The sequence below is a fragment of the Giraffa tippelskirchi genome, chromosome X (genome assembly GCF_054371585.1).
Source record: "Giraffa tippelskirchi isolate mGirTip1 chromosome X, T2T-mGirTip1v1.2.pri, whole genome shotgun sequence".
Classification (NCBI taxonomy): domain Eukaryota; kingdom Metazoa; phylum Chordata; class Mammalia; order Artiodactyla; family Giraffidae; genus Giraffa; species Giraffa tippelskirchi.
The window spans coordinates 24,034,750-24,054,714 of NC_137289.1; the positions used below are offsets into that span (position 1 = coordinate 24,034,750).

The following is a 19,965-nucleotide window of genomic DNA, read 5'->3' on the forward strand; positions in this document are numbered from 1 at the left end:
TCTAAATGTTGCTGTGAAGTATTTGGTAGATGTGGTTAACATCTATAGTCAATTGGCTTTAAGTAAAAGAGATTATGCTTCATAATGTGTGTGGGGGCCATCTAATTAATTGAAGGCCTTAAGAGCAAAAACAAAAGTTTCCTGGAGAAGAAGAAACTCTTCCTTGAGACTGTAGCATCATCCCTTGCCAGAGCTTCCAGCCTGCTAGACTGGCCTACAGATATTAGACTTGACAGTCCTTACAATAAATAACTTTTACATATAATATAGTATATAATATATCGGTTCTGTTTCTCTGAAGAACACTGGCTGACACAGTCTTCCTCTACATTTCTAAAGTTTTCTGGTTCCCATTATGCATCCTTGCTCCTGTCAAAGCCAGTCTTGCCTTTCTGAAATCTGTCTTTGTTAGTTTGAAAATTTACCAAGAGGTTACTACTTACTGAAGAGTTATGATGTGCTCAGCAGTATGCTTAGAGTCTTTCCCTGACCAACTTTGGTTGTTGTGTTAACTGAACTGTCTCTGTCAATATCTGAAAGAGAGTACTTACAAAATGGTAGATAACATACATTTTATTCCTTTGATCTCATACTTTTTTTAGGTTTGTATTAGTGTCTTGGGTCACAGAGCCTTAGTAACTAGGAGGTAACTTTTTGCCCAAATTGTTATTGTTTCTGTTGCCTGTGTTCTTTTGCTCCAGATGTATTTTTCTTAGTCCTGGGAGACAGGATTATTTACAGTACATAATGCTCAATAAAAAGCACCTAAGTATAAAGATAGCATGGAGTAAAAGTTGATTGCTCTAAATTCAAATTGCACCTTTTCTCTGAAATCTCAAGGGCTCACATAGGGACTATCAACATTGAAAGAGTGAATCTAGGAGGTGAGCATTAGTGGGAAGAGGTCTAGATCTAGACCCTCGCAACTCAGTCAGTATGTAGTCTTTGGATTCACAGGCATGATGCTTGTAAAAATGCTGAGCTAGGGCCCCATCCCAGATTTACTGAATCTGAATCTGTATTTTAACAAGATTCTCAGGTGACTGATATACACATTAAAGTTGAGAAGTGCTGGTCTGTTCTGCATTTTTCACCTTATTTTATCTATCCTATTTGTGGCCAACTACTCACTTCGTGACATGACTTTTGGGGTTAGGTCTCTGACTATAGTCTGAGCTGGGAACTTGGGAAGGACTGTGATCAGGGCTTAATCTAGGGCCAGAAAATAGAACAACAAAACTGGCCTTGGAATCATAGGTATTGGCTTCCTGAAAACTGTTGTATTTTTCTTTAGTTTATTCTAACTGGTATTTCTGTTTGTTTTTTTCTCTGTAGAACAACAATTTTAAGTAGAACCTCCCATGGCCCTTTCTTTTTAGGTTGTTTTTGCTCTTTTCTCATTTGCCATGTCCCCTCACCGTTGAGCTAAGTATGGTTCTGTGACACACTCAGGTCCACTGCTGTCCGAGCAGATACTTTCAGGTTGGGCCAGCGACTAAACCACTGGAGTTCTCCGACTGATGCAAAGCAAAATGCCCCCAGATAGACCAGTTCCTTTCTACACCATCCCTACTCCCTGCTTCTCCTCCCTTAAGGAAAGCTATGTTCCCTTGCTTCTGGAATGTAGCATAGTTTGTCAATTGAAGCTTGACATTTGGGGACCTTCTGGGAAATCATTTTAGACAAAAATCTAAGCACAATTCAACCTCACTCCTAATTGTGCCAGTTAGCCTCAGGAAAGACCAGGTCCTTCATGAAAACTTCCATCAAGCCCACCACTGAACCTGATAAGTTGAACCTAGAGCATCTTACCTACTTGGATGGGTGTTTGAGTTAGCATTGCATGAGCATCTTTCTGGAGCATATTTTTACTTGGCAATAAGTAATTTTAAGCATTTTTAAAAAGTATAAATCACTGTGTTGTGGAATATAGTATAATATTTATATGAATTTTATGAGTAGAACATAAGACTTCCAAGAAAATTCTGCTTGTGAAGGCACTTCAAAGTAGGTCCCTATATTCCTTCAGGAATAGGTATCTGCTCTACCATTAGGGGTAGTTAAGTGGGCAGGTTTAAGAAGCACTGGGTGTGCCAAGAATTATGCTAGGTGATGGGGATACAGAGATGACTAAAACCCAGTCACTGATCTCCAGGATCTTAGAATGGGGGGCTATGAAACATTCCCATGTAGACATCGAGCTCCTGGAGGGCAGGGGCCATCCTCTAATTATTGTTGAATGAATAAAACGGTTTTCTCCTTGTATAATGATCACTTTACTTAACAAGTATTGGCTTAGTTCCTCATCATGTGGGCCAGGCCATGTGCTGGGAGCTGGAGGTTTCAGCATTAAATCAGACACAGGCCTGATCCTCAGGTAGACCTTCTGGTGGGCAAGACAATCAGTGAAGCAGAGACACCCAAGAGGGTATCATATCCCTGTTGAGACACACCAGAAGCAAAGGTTTGTGGAAGGAATGTACTCCTCATGGAGTGACATTTCAGACTGAATAATTTACTTTGCAAAATATATCACTTAAAACAACAATAAAAATTATGTTATCAATACCAAAGGAGATGCCCTTTTGTTTTACAGAAGTAAGTTTCATATAAAAAGGAAGTTTTTTTGTGATATCCTTGACAACCCCCTGAAAACTGCCCAAACTGAGCAGCCTAGTGGTGGGGAAAGGAGAAGGAGAAAAAATTCCATGTGGTTAATTAGAGAGAGGAAACTGCTTTCTCTCCCAGCATGACTACCAAGAGATGTGATCTTATCCATCAGAAGATAATTCTAGATTAGAAGGCAAACCACCTCGGTTCTGACAAAGTGACTCAACTTTCCTAGACCTGCATTCCTATTCAGTGAAATAGCACTTAGCAAGGTTTACACTGCCTCCTTTGTGGGTTGTTAAAATGATTGAAAGAGCTAAGGTATGTGAAAAATTCTAAGATGCTAAGGCTATGTATATATATGGCATTTCCATGCTCTGTGAAAAATTATAAGATGCTAAGGCTGTTTATATATAAGGTGTTTCTACGACACAATTTCAGAGGAACAGGAAGGGCCTCTGGCCTTCCCCAAACTCCTCTCACCTATGGTATGGGTTAAAAAATAAAACTTGAATTATACCTTTGCCATAGGGGAAATAAATATTGAATATGCACCGTGTGACAGATTTTGGGCTGGGAATTTTAACAGAACAAACTCAGTTAATCCTTATCACATCAGTGTTTGGTGTGTGCTATTACTCCCCTATTTTGCAGATGAATTTGCCTGAAGCTCAAAGTGATGTTTCCCCAGATTACATCCCTAGCAAGTGTTGGAGACAAGACCTGAGTCTTAAATTCAACCCCTTAATTATAAAGCCATTCTGGTTTCTAAAGTTGATATATACTGAATTGTAATTTTCCCCAGGAGAAATACCTCAATCTTAGTCACTCAGTGGCAAAGACCTGAGTGTGAACAAGTGTGTCAACTCCTTTTCTCAGAGCAAGTTTGTGGTTAGTCACTAAGTCGTGTCTGACTCTTTGCAACCCCATTGACTGTAGCCCACCAGGCTCCTCTCTCCATAGAATTCTCCAGGCAAGAATACTGGAATGGGTTGCCATTCCCTTCTCCAGGGGATCTTCCCAACCCAGGGACTGAACCTGGGTCTCCTGCATTGCAGGCAGATTCTTTACTGTCTGGGCCACCAGGGAAGCCCCAAGGAAGAAAAGATTGAGAATAAAATATGAGAGAAAACATTAGTCTTCAGCTTTTGACATTCAAAATAGAATTCTGTACTAGGGGATAAGTCTTGAAAGCTTCACACTGTTGGGAGAGGATTTTTCTTAATTCCTTAAATCTCCTGCTTTAGCTTATCAACCACCAGGCTTGAACAGACACAAAGTGTAAGGAAGAATGTCCTCCTCCTCTAGGTCCACATTGTGAGAAAGCCTGAGAAGCCACATGCATGTCCTAATTTCTCTCTCTTCACTGTGCAAATGAGTCCTTAATCAATAAGACTGGTAAAGATTGAGGGCAAGAGGAGAAAGGAACCACAGAGGATGAGAGTGCATCCTCTGCGGATGGCATCACCGACTCAATGGACATGAGTTTGAGCAAACTCTAGGATATAGTGAAGGATGGGGAAGCCTGGCGTGCTGCAGTCCATAGGGTCGCAAAGAGTTGGACATGACTTAGCAACTGAACAGCAACAACAACAGCATACTTTCATGGGTGGAAAATGTAGCAAGACAGAGACAAGGTCTACTTCCTTGGTTCTTTGTGGTCTAGACCCTGAGTTTAGAGTTGCTATACCTTCAGTGGGGCTCTTTGTAGTGGAGGGGAAGCACCCAGTATACTGCCTGGGCCAGAGAGCTGGATGAAGGGTATGGAAGATATTCAGAAGTGTCTACAGTCCAATAGGAGCTACAGGGAGCATTATTCATACAGGTATCAGGGGTTCTTGCTTATAGAGCAGAGTAGATGCTGTGACTTGATCTACAAGTCACCTTGGCTTGCCAGTGAACTGATAGAAGATGTTAAAAGAAGCAGAGTGAAACCACTGGCACTGTCAGCGTAGCACAAAGAAAAAAAGTAAAAATTTTATTGTTAAAGGGACTTAAGAGTGTATATAATTGTTGTTGTTCAGTCACTAAGTTGTGCCCAACTCTTTAAAACCCCATGGACTGCAGCACTCCAGGCTTCCCTGTCCTTCACTATCTCCCAGAGCTTGCTCACACTCATGTCCATTGAGTCAGTGATACCATCCAACCATCTCATCCTCTGTTGCCCCCTTATCCTCCTGCCTTTAATCTTTCCCAGCATCAGTGTCTTTTCCAATGAGTTGGCTCTTTGCATCAGGTGGCCAAAGAATTGGAGCTTCAGCTTCAGCATCAGGCCTTCCAGTGAATATTCCTGGTTGATTTCCTTTAGGAGTGACTGTTTTTATCTCCTTGCAGTCCAAAGTACTCTTAAGAATCTTCTTTAGCACCACCATTTGAATTAAGGGCAAGAATAATGTACATTTTAAAAAATATTTAAATTTTATTGGAGTATAGTTGATTTATAATGTGTTAGTTTCAGTACAGCAAAATGATTGTTATACATATACATATATTCATTCTTTTTAGATTATTTTCTCATATAGGTTATCACAGAATATTGGGTAGTATTCTCTTGCTATACAGTAGGTCCCTATTGGTTATCTATTTTATATACAGTAGTGTGTATGTATTCATCCAAAGCTCTTGCTTTATCTCTCCCCCTCCACATTTCCCCTTTTATACCCATAAGATTGTTTTCAGTATCTATTAGCTTCAGTTTTATAAATAAGTTTATTTGTATCCTTTAAAAAAATTAGATTCCACATACGAGTGATATCATGATATCTGTCGTTCTCTGTCTGACTTCATTTAGTATGATAATTATCATCATGTTGCTGCAAATGACATTATTTCATTCTTTTTATGGCTGAGTAATATTCTATTGTATATATGTGTCACAACTTCTTTATCCAAGCCTCTGTTGATGGACATTTAGAGGGTTTCCATGTCTTGGCTATTGTAAATATTGCTACAATGAAAGTTGGGGTGCATATGTCCTTTTGAATTATGGTTTTCTCTGGATATATGCCCAGGAGTAGGATTGCTGGATCATATGGTAGTTCTACTTTTAGTTTTTTAAGGACCCTCCATACTGTTCTCCATAGTAGCTGTATCATTTTACATTCCCACCAACAGTGTAGGAAGGTTCCCTTTTCTCCATACCCTTTCCAGCATTTATTGTTTGTAGATTTTTTGGTGATGGCCATCCTGACCAGTGTATGTTGATACCTCAATGTAGTTTTGATTTGCATTCTCTGATAATTAGTGGTGTTGAGCATCTTTTCATGTGCTTTTTGGCCATCTTCTTTGAAGAAATGTCTATTTAGATCTTCTGCCCATTTTTTGATTGAAGAATAATATAAGTTGATGTAACATCTCAAGTTGTCCTCAGGTATTTCTTCTGCAACTTTCTTGGGCACCCTTGATTCAAAGGGTGTGCAATATGGACTTAATTGGAAGCTGAGATGATTTTAGAAGTCCCTTTTCTCCAACATCCTATGGTCCTGTGATATTAAGTCTCTAAGGAAAAAAAAACTAAAGGTTTTATTTGTCAGATATGGGCTTTTTGCTCAGAGATGAATTGTTCTTACACAAGAGGCTTTGCAGCCAGAGGCTTGAGTGTCTTGATGTCTAGTGGAAGCATGCCATTTTAAGGTCCTAACTCCCAGATCCTGTAAGTGTAATGAGCCCTATTCAGAAGATTCATCCTGTCCTATTTGGTTCCCATTCCATTTTTAGATGGTTTCAATTATTCAAAAATTCTTTCTTTTACTGAGTTAACTTCTGTTTTCTTTTTCAACCTGTCAGTAGCCCAATTTTTGTTCTCTGGAGCCACCCAGACTAAGTGTCTATTAAAAATAATAACCCTGCCAAGGTTTGAAGACACTACTAATAGTTTCCCACTAAGTTGTCTCCTGGCTAAACATCTTTAGTTCCCTCAACTAGTCCTCAAAGGCTCAGAATCTCAGGCCCCCTAATCATATTTTTTGCTCCTTTCTGGACAAACTCTAATTTTCAAAGTTGCTTGTTACATCTGGTGCCCACAGCTGAATGTTTCAGGTGTGGACTGCCAGGTGCAATGATGATGCAATTATCATCTCCCTTGATCTCAACACTAGTTTCCTGTTCAAGTAAAAGCCGAAACAAGTCAATTTATCTATAGCCAGTAACATATAGCAATGAGGGCTTCCTGGGTGGTGCAGTAGTCACAAATCTGCCTGCAATGCAGGAGATATAGGTTCAATCCCTGGTTGGGAAGATCTCCTGGAGAAGGAAATGGCAACCCACTCCAGTATTCTTGCCTGGAGAATCCCATGGACAGAGGAGCCTGGTGGGCTACAGTCCATAGCGTTGCACAGAGTCAGACACAGCTGAGTCTGCACACACTCACACGTATGGCAATGACTTTTTAGTCAGCCTTAGAGCATTGGAAGCCTAGAGGTGGGAAATGATGGTGGGGGCCAAGGGACAAACATAATTTCATTCCATGTTTGGCTTTTATATGCTGGTATACTCCTGATTTTGGAAAGAGCTATATTTTCTCAAACCATGGCATGATTTGCATACAAAATCAGAAAGTCACAGGTAGATTTTCCATTTGTTCAATACTGGCTCCTGACTTTCTGGGCCAGGCCTAATGAGACCCAAGTAGAAACTATATTTGATTAAGTTTCTTGCTCTGGGATTATTATTCTTATCCAGATTCCCCACAAATAAAAGAAGGTCTATCTATACTTTGGGTTCCATTTTACTTCTTTTATTGTTTGGTTATGCTTGGTCTTTGTTGCTGTGAAGGCTTTTCTCTAGTTGCAGAGAGTCGGGGCTACACTCTAGTGCAGTGTGATGGCTTTTGCTCACTGCAGTGGCCTTTCTTGTTGCAGAGCATGGGCTCTAGGGGCATGGGCTTCAGTAGTTGTGGCACACAGCCTCAGTAGTTGCAGCTCATGGGCTCCGGAGCATGGGCTCAGTAGTTGCGGCTCACGGGGTCTAGAGCACAGGCTCAGTAGTTGTGGCACATGGGCTGAGTTGATTCATTGCATGTGGGATCCTCTTGGACCAGGGATCAAACCGGTGTCCCCTGCATTACAAGGCGGATTCTTGTCCACTGTGCCACCAGGGAAGCCCTGGGTTCCGTCTTAGTAGTGGATTGTTTTTATATTCCCTCCTCAGCTCTGTTGCTATGCAAACTGAAAAGGCCCAAAGGTATTCTTGGACAAAGCAAGTAGTAGTATTTATGACAGTTCCGATCTGGAGTCAGTGATGAAGTACAGAGAGATGGGTAAACAAAGAACTGAGAATCCTTAGATGGCTTCCCCAAGTTGTCCATGTGAGTCGATGATTATCCTTAAACCCCTAGCTCTGGATTAGGATGCTTGCAGTGTGACCTATGTTCTCAGCACTGTTTTATGATTGCACCATTTTTTCTCTTTGTCTAAAATGATCTAGTCAGAGACCCCCTGCAAATGGTAGGCATTAAGTGTATCACAATGCTAATTCTGACGGAAGCCTGACTTGATTCAGTGGAAAATGACTTCCATGTATTGGATTTACAGTTCATTTAACGAGTGCTGTGGATGTCAATACAATAGTGTAAACCTGGTAGAGGTGGTAATTTTATTTCTAATGAGATGTTCAACCAGCACCCTACTATGGAAAGCAGGACAGTGGGCACAGAATATACCTGTCTAATCAGACCTAGGACATGAGCTATTCATACATCACAATGAGTTAGGACCACTTGACTTCTCTGGGACTCAGTCTCCATGTCTGCAAAACGAGCCTGTTGGACAAAGATCTTTGCAGCATTGGACCTCTTAGGATCTGATTAGCCATTTTAGGAAATTCCTCATCTTGAAGACCTGTAGCTCTGCGATGGATGTGGGTTTATATAAATTGTTTGTGTTGTGATCTGCAACTCCTCCCAAAGCCATGACTTCATGACGCCTTGCCTAACTACTGAATCTTTTGTGTATCTGAATATCTTACAATTGAGTGGCTCACTGTTCATTGTTTGGGACTGTTTTTTTTCAAGGATGTTTATAAAGGGAAAAGAGAGGTAGTGCAATAAAAAGGTTGTATTTCCCTCTGGAGCAAAGGGAAAGCATGTTTATTACCCATTATAAAAAGATTCTATATCTGCGTCTCCATTGCATGGGGTAGGAGAGGAAGGAGAGGGTGAGATGAATGGAAAGAATAGCATAGAAGTGTATACACTACCATATGTAAAGTAGGTAGCCAAAGGGAATTTGCTGTATGAGTCAGGAAACTCAAACTGGAGCATGGTAACAACCTAGAGGGGTGGGAAAGGGTGGGAGGTGGGAGGGCGGTTCAAGGGGAACGGGACATATGTATACCTATGGCTAATTCATGTTGGTGTATGGCAGAAATCAAACCAATATAGTAAAGCAATCATCCTTCAATTAAAATAAATAAATGTTGAAAAAAGATTCTATAGCTTGAGTTCCCTAAACTCAAGGCTCTCCTGTGATGCAAATTACTTCACAGGCAGGTGTCCTTTGGCCCTCTTCACATTGTCCTGTGGGAATTGGGACTCTGGAACCAATGCAGAAATGCCACTCTGCGTGCTACTGCTATGGATGTGAGCAATAAATTCTCCTTCATCTCTAATCCCAGAGTCTCATACTTTCTACCCATATCCATGCAACTGTGACAGGCTAACTTACTAGCTTGTAATTAGGGTAAAATCTCAGACCTTTCACACTTCTTGACAACAACCTAGCCCACATTCATGTTCCTCTTTTCTTAATGCCATAGCACCTAGTCTCTGAGCCATCCAACTGAAAACACAGTCTGTCTTTTAGTTAATTGTTTTATATGTTAATCTGATCTCCTCACTAGATTGTCAACACTTGAGTCCAGGCATTAGGCCAAAACTTTTTCTGTCTCCCTTATAGCAGCTGGCATGGGAATGGGTTCGTAGTAGGAGCTCAATATGTTTTTTTGATTGACTTTGGCCTTATGCATGCCAGCTGAGCTAAAATATCCCATGCTTTTTACCATTGAACTTCTTGGCTTGGTGTCTTAATATGGATGAAAACTATAGACTGACTCCTCTAAAAATAGAAAAGTTCAAATGAAAAAGGGAAAAGCTGTTTGTTTTTCAGACATGTAGGATGCCAGGCATAGACACTTCTTAATCAATTGGAGATAATTTGCCTAAGGGGCCAATTGCAAAGCTATTCTGAGCCCCATATTTCTAAAGACAGCAGGGAAAGTTTGTTGTGCTGGACTGCTAATAGCGATCTTGTTCTGGCTACTTAAGGAATAGAATATAGTCTCTGGGTTTTTGTAGAATTCAAGAGCATCAAGAGGGCAACTTTGCATCAGTGGAAGCTCATTTGACATTTGGTGCAAATCCCAGAGGAGGGCTTGACTCCCTTTGAGTGCAGTTTCCAAAGCCATACATTTGCTGCTTGTATTATTTTAGGTATCCTATTATTAATGACCCATTATACCAGAAAGAAAAATGTCTATATATGCATTTTCATTGGGCTTATCATTGTTTCCAATAGTCTGGATTATTCAATTAGTCTAACTTCAGTTTGCTCTAAGGGAATATGGAGGCATAACAGCCTTTGTGCATTTCGAACTGAAACATGAGGACTCAGGGCTCTTTTTGTGGCTATAGCCTGGAGGGTATACTCCCTACTCCCATAATAAATTTTGCATTCTCTCTGTCTCTCTTCTGTAGTTATCAGGACTGCAACACTCTCACTTCAGTCTTCCTGGGTACAACTGATACTACTTTATAGATGTGACATGGTTATCTTTTTCTAACTTTAACTTTGCATAGCTAGCATTATCTAACTTTAGTTGTGTAAGTTCAGGCTGTTCTTTCTCCACTTAGAAATAGTCCCTGCTATTTGAATTTGGGTATGCTGCCACCAAGTGGTTGCTAGTTCTTCGATTCGCCTGGTCTCAAAATTCAGAATACAGGCTGCATTGTTTTGGTGGTGGTGGTGGTGGTGTATGTGTTGAGATTGGGTTACTGTGATACCTGTGAATAGATGAAGGTACCAGGTATCAGGTAATTGGGGATAAATCTTCATGAAGTGACAAAAATATATTGAAAGACAAAAAAAAGGGTCATTATTTGAGGAGGGGAGAGGAAACGTGATCTGAGGTTCAAGGAATTAGATATGGGACAGAAAATTTGTGGAGTGAAGGGGACAGGGAAAAAACAAGACAAAAAGGAAAATAACTCAGAGTTCAGTGAATTTCATCAGCTTCTGTACTTTTCTATGGCTCCTGTACTTGTTGGGGAATCTGATTAGCAAGATCGATACAATATCTTGAGCAGGATTTTGTCTTCTACATCTTTGTGAATACTCGGCTCTTAATAGAGGACCGAGTGAATGAATGACCCAAACCTGATGGAGTTGAGATGGTACATAATGGAGACGGTGGCTACTGGCTTCAAGTATAGGAGCAGCTCCCAACAAACAAGTCTTGACAATGTTCTACCTCTGTCATTAACCTGAGGGTCCCATACAACCTTAGATGGCTCCTATGATAAATCTTCCAAATTATAACTGCTCCATGTGGAGTGGTATAATAGCATAGTGGGTAATAGCATGGATTTTGAAGTCAAACATGTTGTTGTTTTTTAGTCGCTAAGTCGTATCCGACTCTTTGCACCCCATGGACGGCAGTATGACAGGCTCCTCTGTCTTCCACTGTCTCAGCTTGCTCAAACTCATGTCCATTGAGTCGGTGATGCCATCCAACCATCTCATCCTCTCTCACCCCCTTCCCCTGCCTTCAATCTTTCCCAGCACCAGGGTCTTTTCTAATGAGCTGGCTCTTCGAATCAAGTGTCCAAAGTACTGGAGCTTCAGCTTCAGCATCAGTCCTTCCAATAAATATTCAGGACTGATTTCCTTTAGGATGAATTGGTTTGACATCCTTGCTGTCCAAGGGTCTCTCAAGAGTCTTCTTCAACACTACAGTTTGAAAGCATCAATTCTTCAGCGCTCAGGCTTCTTTATATTCCAACTTTCACATTGGTACATGACTACTGGAAAAAACCATATCTTTGACTATATGGACCTTTGTCAGCAAAGTGATGTCTCTGCTTTTTAATATGTGCTCTAGGTTTGTCATAGCTTTTCTTCCAAAAATCTTTTAATTTCCTGGCTGCAGTCACCATCTGCAGTGATTTTGGAGCCCCCAAAAGAAAATCTGTCACTGCTTCCATTTTTTCCCCTTCTGTTTGCCATGAAGTCAGACATACATGGGTTCAAATTTTACCTCTGCCTTGTAGGAGGTTTTTGACATTAGGCAAGTCAATTTATGTCTCTGTACCTTGGGTTCCTAACATATAAAAGAGGGTAATATTAACTACTTTACAAGGTTGTCATGGAGGTTAAAGCAAATGACAAGACAGATGTAGTGTCCTTAACACAGTGCTTAGTATATAGGAAGCACATGCTCACCGGTAGCTATAATAAATATATTTCTTCCTGGAATGCAAACTTTTGGAAGTGGTGGCCCAGGATAGCACCTGTCTTGCTCATCACTATGTCCCTGCCCCTAGCTCCTAGGGCCTGTGCAGACTCTCCCGGTAGGCTAGCTCCTGCCCCACTGCGTGCTGAACAAGTGGGAGCTTGTAAACTAAGTAGGATGTCATTTTGAGTCAACGTTGCTCTAATTTCTTTAGACATTTGTGAAGAACAATTGGATTTCCTTCAGTTTTAATTTCCCTCCCTTCCCAGATGAATTTTCCAAATGTCTACTTCCTATTTCCTCCATCAAGGCCAGAGTTGAAGGAAGCTGGCCTCCAATTTCCAACTAGGCTGAGAGCGCCAGATGGGCTCAAGAGCAAAATTGTATTGGAAAAGCAGCAGAAGCACTGAAATGAATTGCTATGCGATGGGGCTTCAAATGATAGTACAAGGTAAAGCCTGGTCCTAATAGGCAGTGGAGTTACTCGGGTAAGAGGCCAATTCCATGTGTCTCATTGCAAGATTTCCTGAACATGCACCTCCTCCACCCCACAATCACCTCATTCCACTCACATACAGCCTTTGGAAGATGATCATTGGGTAAAGGTAACATTAATTTATTTCACATTTCTTTAAAACCTCTAATCCGTAAACTATGTGCAGAGATAGAAAAAGTTCGAACCATGGTACAATCTAAAAGGTTCTCAGTGTTGGGGTGAGTAATGGTTCCTTAAGTGTTTCCACATCCTAATCCCTAGAAACTATTACCTTGTATGCAAATAACCCTTTGCAGGTATGACTGAGTTAAGGACCTTGATATGGGAAGATTATCCTGGAATACCTGGGTGGGTCCAATGTAATCACATGGGTCCTAAAAAAGAGGGACTCAGGAGGAGACTGGAGGCAGAGGAAAAGTTGATGTGATGACAGAAGTTGAGAGTGGAATGATACACTTTGAAGATGGAGGAATGGGCCAAAAGGAATACAGGCAGCTAGGTACTAGAAGCTGAGTAAGGCAAATAAACAGGTTTTCCCCTCAGGGCCTCCAGAAGGAACCTGGAAGTCCTGTCTACACTGTGACTTTAGCCTCATAAACAAGGATGGACTTGCAGAATTATTAGGACTTATCTCTGAAGCTGAAGCTGATACTTTGGCCACCTGCTTCGAAGAGCCGACTCATTGGAAAAGATCCTGATGAGTCTCACTTCAGACTTCTGACCTCCAGAACCATAAGAGAATAAATTTGTGTTGTTTTAAACCAACCCTAAACATTGTCTCGGAGACACTAGACAGCCAGAAGTTCCCAGTATTAGAATTACTCTTTGGGGAACTATCACTGAAAGTCACAATTGCTAAAAGTTTCCACTAAAATACAAAGGAAAATGTGATAGACAACAGTCAGTAGTCTGTCATGCCCTCATCTGGCAGGCAGACAGCATGGAAGGGGATCCAAGGAGCAGAGATTTCTGGGCCTTGGGGCATCATGAGGACAGACTGACAAGAGGGATCTGTGTGGCTGATACAGCAAGTGATGTCTGGGATGTTGTTGTTGTTGTTGTTGTTCAGTCGCTCATTTGTGTCCAACTCTGCAACCCCATAGACTGGAGCACGCCAGGCTTCCCTGTCCTTCATTATGTCCTGGAGTTTGCTCAAACTCATGTCCATTTAGTCAGTGATGCCATCCAACCATCTCGTCATCATGTATGTGCCTAGTACCTCATGAGAAATGCCAGGCTGGATGAAGCCTGGGATGGGAAGGTGCCAAAAGAGAAGAGAGAGAACCTAAAAACTAAACCCCATTTATTATAGAATTAAATATGTCCTGGGACCGACCAGTGAAAAACTCAACACCTTGGATGTGAGTATCATCTTTGTGACTAATCCAGCTTCAAGCCTGTTCCATGGAGCTCCCTGTAAATTTAAAGAAACAAAGAACTTCCCGAGTCCTACGAACTTCCTGATTTTGGGCTGACTGCTCTTTGGTCTGTCCCTGTTGGGCTGGGTCTCTTTCTAATACGCTGATAATATGCCACCTCTATTACATATTGTAGAGAAGAAAAGTTATGACAAACCTAGACAGCATATTAAAAAGCAGAGACATCACTTTGCTGACGAAAGTCCATCTAGTCAAAGCTATCATTTTTCCAGTAGTCACGTGTGGATGTGAGAGTTGGACCATAAAAAAAGGCTGAGCACTGAAAAATTGATGCTTTTGAACTGTGATATTGGAGAAGACTCTTGAGAGTCCCTTGGACTGCAAGGAATCCAACCAGTCCATCCTAAAGGAAATCAGTCCTGAATATTCATTGGAAGGACTGATGTTGAAGTTGAAACTCCAATACTTTGGCCACCTGATGCGAAGAACTGACTCTTTAGAAAAGATCTTGATGCTGAGAAAGATTGAGGGCAGGAGGAGAAGGGGATGACAGAGGATGAGATGGTTGGATGGCATCACCGACTCAATGGACATAAGTTTGAGCAAGCTCCAGGAGATGGTGATGGACAGGGAGGCCTGGCGTGGTGCAGTCCATGGGGTCACAAACAGTCGAATACGACTTAGTGACTGAACAACAACAAGTGTACTTTGACTTCACCTCTTTGGCCTTGGTCTGTCAGATACTATTCTTATAGCCCTGAGTTTCCTGTTCCCAGGAATTCTTTTCCCTAACCTATAAGCCCTTGCCACCAGCCCCTGATACCAGACCCATCATCAGGCCCTGATCAGGAGATCTCTCCCATATTCCTTGTGAGATGACTCATTCTCAGGGAGAATTCTCCTCCCCAAAGCACCCCACCCCCAAAATATTTTGGTCTTTACAATAAGAAGTAGTAGGTTTACAGATGAACGATCTTGAATTAAAAAATCTGCCCTCTGTGTCAGAAGCTATTACAGGTGGTCCCTTGTCTTCCCCTCCTCTGATTTCATTCCCAGAGAACTCTAACACAAGCCCAGAAAACTGAGGGACTTTGAATCCATTAGTAGCTTCACCTCCTACTCCCCCACCTCCCTGCCATCTTTTCGTGCAGTCTGAGTTGAATGTGAGGAGCATGGACTCAATCAGTTGGGCCTTAACACACATATTCAGAGATACATATCTTACCTATAGAGTTAATACTGTCTTCCAACAAACCAGGAAGGAGAGCTTTCTTGTTTCCCAGGGAATGGACAAGGGAGCTCATTTCAGTTCAGTCATGTCTGACTCTTTGTGACCTCATGGACTGTAGCATGCCAGGCCTCCCTCTCTATCACCAACTCCCGGAGCTTGCTCACGCTCATGTCCATTGAGTCGGTGATGCCATCCAACCATCTCATCCTCTGTTTCCCTCTTATCCTCCTGCCTTCAATCTTTCCCAGCATCAGGGTCTTTTCTAATGAGTTGGCTCTTTGCATCAGGTGGCCAGAGTATTTGAGCTTCAACTTCAGCATCAGTCCTTCCAATGAATATTCAGGATTGATTTCCTTTAGGATTGACTGGTTTGATCTCCTTGCAGTCCAAGGGACTCTCAAGAGTCTTCTCCAACACCACAGTTCAAAAGCATCAATTCTTCAGCATTCAGCTTTCTTTATGGTTCAACTCTCACATCCATACATGACTACTTGAAAAACCATAGCTTTGACTACACAGACCTTTGTTGGCAAAGTCATGTCTCTGCTCTTTAATATGCTGTCTAAGTTGGTCATAACTTTTCTTCCAGGGAGCAAGTGTCTTAATTTCATGGCTGCAGTCACCATCTGCAGTGATTTTGGAGCCCCCAAAAATAAAATCTCTCACTGTTTCCATTGTTTCCCCATCTATTTGCCATGAAGTGATGGGACCAGATGCCATGATCTTCGTTTTGTGAATGTTGAGTTTTAAGCCAGCTTTTTCACTCTCCTCTTTCACTTTCATCAAGAGGCTTTTTAGTTCTTTTTGGCTTTCTGCCATAAGTGTGCTGTTATCTGCGTATCTGAGGTTATTGATATTTCTCCCGGCAATCTTGATTCCAGCTTGTGCTTCATCCAGCCTGGCATTTCTCATGATGTACTCTGCATATAAGTTAAATAAGCAGGGTGACAATATACAGCCTTGACGTACTCCTTTCCCGATTTGGAACCAGTCTGTAGTTCCATGTCTGTTTTTAACTGTTGCTTCTTGACCTGCATACAGGTTTCCAGGAGGCAGGTCAGGTGGTCTGGTATTCCCATCTCTTTAAGAATTTTCCACAGTTTGTTGTGACCCACACTGTCAAAGGCTTTGTCATAGTCAATAAAGCAGAAGGGAGCTCAGGTGTTATAAAGGAGCAGCTCTGACTTGTTTACCAGGCTTAAGTTATATAATCACAAGTGTCCAAGAATCTCAAACAGCCCACATCCACTTCTCAGCCAGCAAGATCTGACATGGTAACACTGCATCCCAGGCTATGTTAATTATTGAATGGCATTCTGGAGCTTCAACAATACCTGCTAGTAGAACCAGGGCTTTGACTGGTGGTGGAACAGGCCAGGTTGGAAAAGGTAAGACTTGGGAATTCAGGAGGGCTTAGTGGGTCAGGGGAAGGCTGGGGCTAGGACAAGGATGTAATTTTGGTTTTTCATGATTCAGTTATTATAGGCTTGAGTATGGGTTTTCTGGTGGCTCAGTGGTAAACAATCTTCTTGCAAGGCTGAAGACATGGTTTTGGGAAGATCCCCTGGAGATGGAAATGGCAACCCGCTCCAGTATTCTTGCCTGGGAAATCCCATCAACAGAGGAGCCTGGCAGGCTGCAGTCCATGGGGTTGCAAAAGAGTCAGAGATGACTCAGCAACTAAACAACAACAACAAGCCTTGAGTGCATGATGGCTGGAATTCAATCCGGGCAGGTTCAGAATCAAACTATAGCACAGAGGACTGAGAGCAGATAAGATGTGAATGTAAGTATCCATAATGACAAAGTAGGCCAATAACCAAGTGTTAGCCAAACAGAAGTGAGCAGTTAACAATGGTCATCCAAGTAGTTCGCAATTGGCAGAGCCCAGATTGGAAAGGAAAGTCACTCAGTCGTGTCCGACTCTTTGCGACCCCGTGGACTGTAGCCTGCCAGGCTCCTCCGTGCATGGGATTCTCCAGGCAAGAACACTGGAGTGGTTTGCCATTTCCTTTTCCAGGGGATCTTCCCGACCCAGGGATCGAATCCAGGTCTCCCGCATTGGAGGCAGACGCTTTAACCTCTGAGCCACCAGGGAAGCTAATCTGAGCCCAGATTAGCTGGTGGTTAATTATCAAGGGATTATTGTAGTGTGGGGTGGGGGGGCTCCCAGGTGGCGCTAGTGGTAAAGAACCTGCCTGCCAATGCAGGACCGCACTCCAGTACTCTTGCCTGCAAAATCCCACGGACGGAGGAGCCTGCTAGGCTTCAGACCATAGGGTTGCTAAGAGTCGGAAATGACTGAGCGACTTCACTTTCCCTTATCACTTTCATACATTGGAGAAGGAAATGGCAACCCACTCCAGTGTTCTTGCCTGGAGAATCCCAGGGACGGGAGAGCCTGGTGGGCTGCCATCTATGGGGTCGCACAGAGTCGGACACGACTGAAGCGATTTAGCAGCAGCAGCAGTAGCAGCCAATGCAGGAGACGTAAGAGACACGGATTCAGTCCCTTGGTCAGGAAGATCCCCTGGAGGATGGCATGGCAACCCACTCCAGTATTCTTGTCCGGAGAATCCCATGGATAGAGGAGCCTGGTGGGCTATAGTCCATGGGGTCACAAAGAATCGGACACGACTGAGGCAACTTTGCATGCAAACACATGGTAGTGGGTATTAGGAATTCAGATCCAGATTCAGATTTGGAAACAGGTTTTTGTGTAGGAGTGGGACTACATAGTACCACAACTGGGATACCAGACAAAAAATCACAAGGAGGAAGATATGGGAGAACTCTGCTGATGGAGGTACCTGTATTCTGTCAGTAGAAAAATGTGACTCGGTGCTGACTTGCTGGCTTATTTCAGTCTGTTCCAAACTCCTGACTTGTGTCTTCCATACCCAGTCTGTTATCCACAATATAGCCAGAGTGAGCTTTTGAACATGCCAAACCGATCTTATTGTTTGTAATCACCCTTAGGAAAAAGATTAGACTCTTCGTCAACTTTTACAAGGCTCTGCATGGTTTGCTTCTGTCCAGTAGCCAATAGCCCCCTCTTCTAGCATGTTCTCTTTCACTTATGCCCTTCCAGCTGCACTGAGTCTCTTCAGGATCCTTACTGTCTCAGAGCTGTTGCATGTGCAATTGCTTCTTGGAGTGTACTTCACCTCTTTTCATCCTTCCAGTTTTAACTTAATGTCACTAACTTCTTTGAGTCATTTGCCTAAAGGAATGCCCCCTTAGTCTTCATAATGATTCTACTCACCACCGTCACTTACAAGTCATAGCCAGTAACCTTACCTACTGAGAGCAAGTCCTCCCAGGTATCACTCTCACCAGGCTTTACACCCTGATATCCTCATCACCCCACCACAATTCCCCACTGTCATGCTTACCACCATAACCTCCTCCATTGGCCATACCCTCCAGCCCCACCCACTACCACCAATCTCATCGACCCCTTTTGTAACCCATGCTCCTCTTTGCTCCATCTCCCTAGAGTCATACCTTGTCCATCCAGCAGCTACAAATAGTAGCAGCCCAACCCTATTGATCCTACTAACAAACAAGGGCTCTTTTGCTTACAGTTCAGGTATCAGCCTGTTTCAATAACATTTTCTATGACCATTCAGTCTGGATTAGTTTTCCCTGTTTTTCATAGCACACCACCCTGCTGCTTTACAGTGCTAATCACAATGGTAATTATGTAGAACTTTTTGTGAGTGTGCTGAATGGTTGTCACAGCATAGAGTTTTTGTCTATCTTGCTCATTGCTATTTCCCCTGTACTTTAACATACAGATCTCAAATCTGTTTGCCAAATCTCTTTGTATCAAGTGTTGCATATAAAAATCTGAGGCTCAGAGCAGCTACATAATGTACTCAGAGTTGCACAGCTCATAAGAGCTGGAACTGGAACTCAGATCCAGGTTTGGCTGACTCTAAATCCTGCAGGTTCTAAACTGCGATGCCAGTTGTTTCTGCCAGACCATCTATATCAGTATCACTTGGGACCTTGTTAGAAATGCAGATTTTCAGGCATCACCAAAGACTTACTGAATCACAAAACCTGGAGGTGAGGCCCAACAATGTGTGTTTTACGAAATCCTCCGGGTGGAATTGATGCACAGTCAAGCATGAGACCGCTGCTCTACTCACACTGCACACTTTATGGTTCCCTCTGGGCTTCCCAGGTGGCACAGTGGTAAAGAACCCACCTGCCAGTGCAGGAGATACAAGAGACATGTGTTTGATCCCTGGGTCAGGAGGATCCTCTGGAGGAGGGCATCACAACCCGCTCCAGTATTCTTGCCTGAGAAATCCTGTGGACAGAGGAACCTGGCAGGCTACAGCTCTTGGAGTAGCAAAGAGTTGGAGAAGACTGAGCACACAGGCACAAACACAGTTGGTCAGAGACCCAGGTGATTAACTTCTAGGCAAATAGCCCTAATAATACCTAGCATGGGGCTCAGCATACTGTTCAGTTCAGTTCAGTTCAGTCGCTCAGTCATGTCCAACTCTTTGCGACCCCATGAACTGTAGCACGCCAGGCCTCCCTGTCCATCACCAACTCCCGGAGTCCACCCAAACCCATGTCCATTGAGTTGATGACGCCATCCAACCATCTCATCCTCTGTCATCCCCTTCTCCTCCTGCCCTCAATCTTTCCCAGCATCAGGGTCTTTTCCAGTGAGTCAGTTCTTCGCAGCAGGTGGCCAAAGTATTGGAGTTTCAGCTTCAACATCAGTCCTTCCAATGAACACCCAGGACTGATCTGCTATAGGATGGACTGGTTGGATCTCCTTG

General features: G+C 42.7%; 1 protein-coding gene across 4 annotated transcripts in view; it reads left to right on the forward strand.

Moving 5' to 3' along the window:
* SMARCA1 (SNF2 related chromatin remodeling ATPase 1) overlaps positions 1-19,965 on the forward strand; it is a 777,971-nt gene that overhangs the window by 120,078 nt on the left and 637,928 nt on the right. The window lies entirely within an intron of this gene.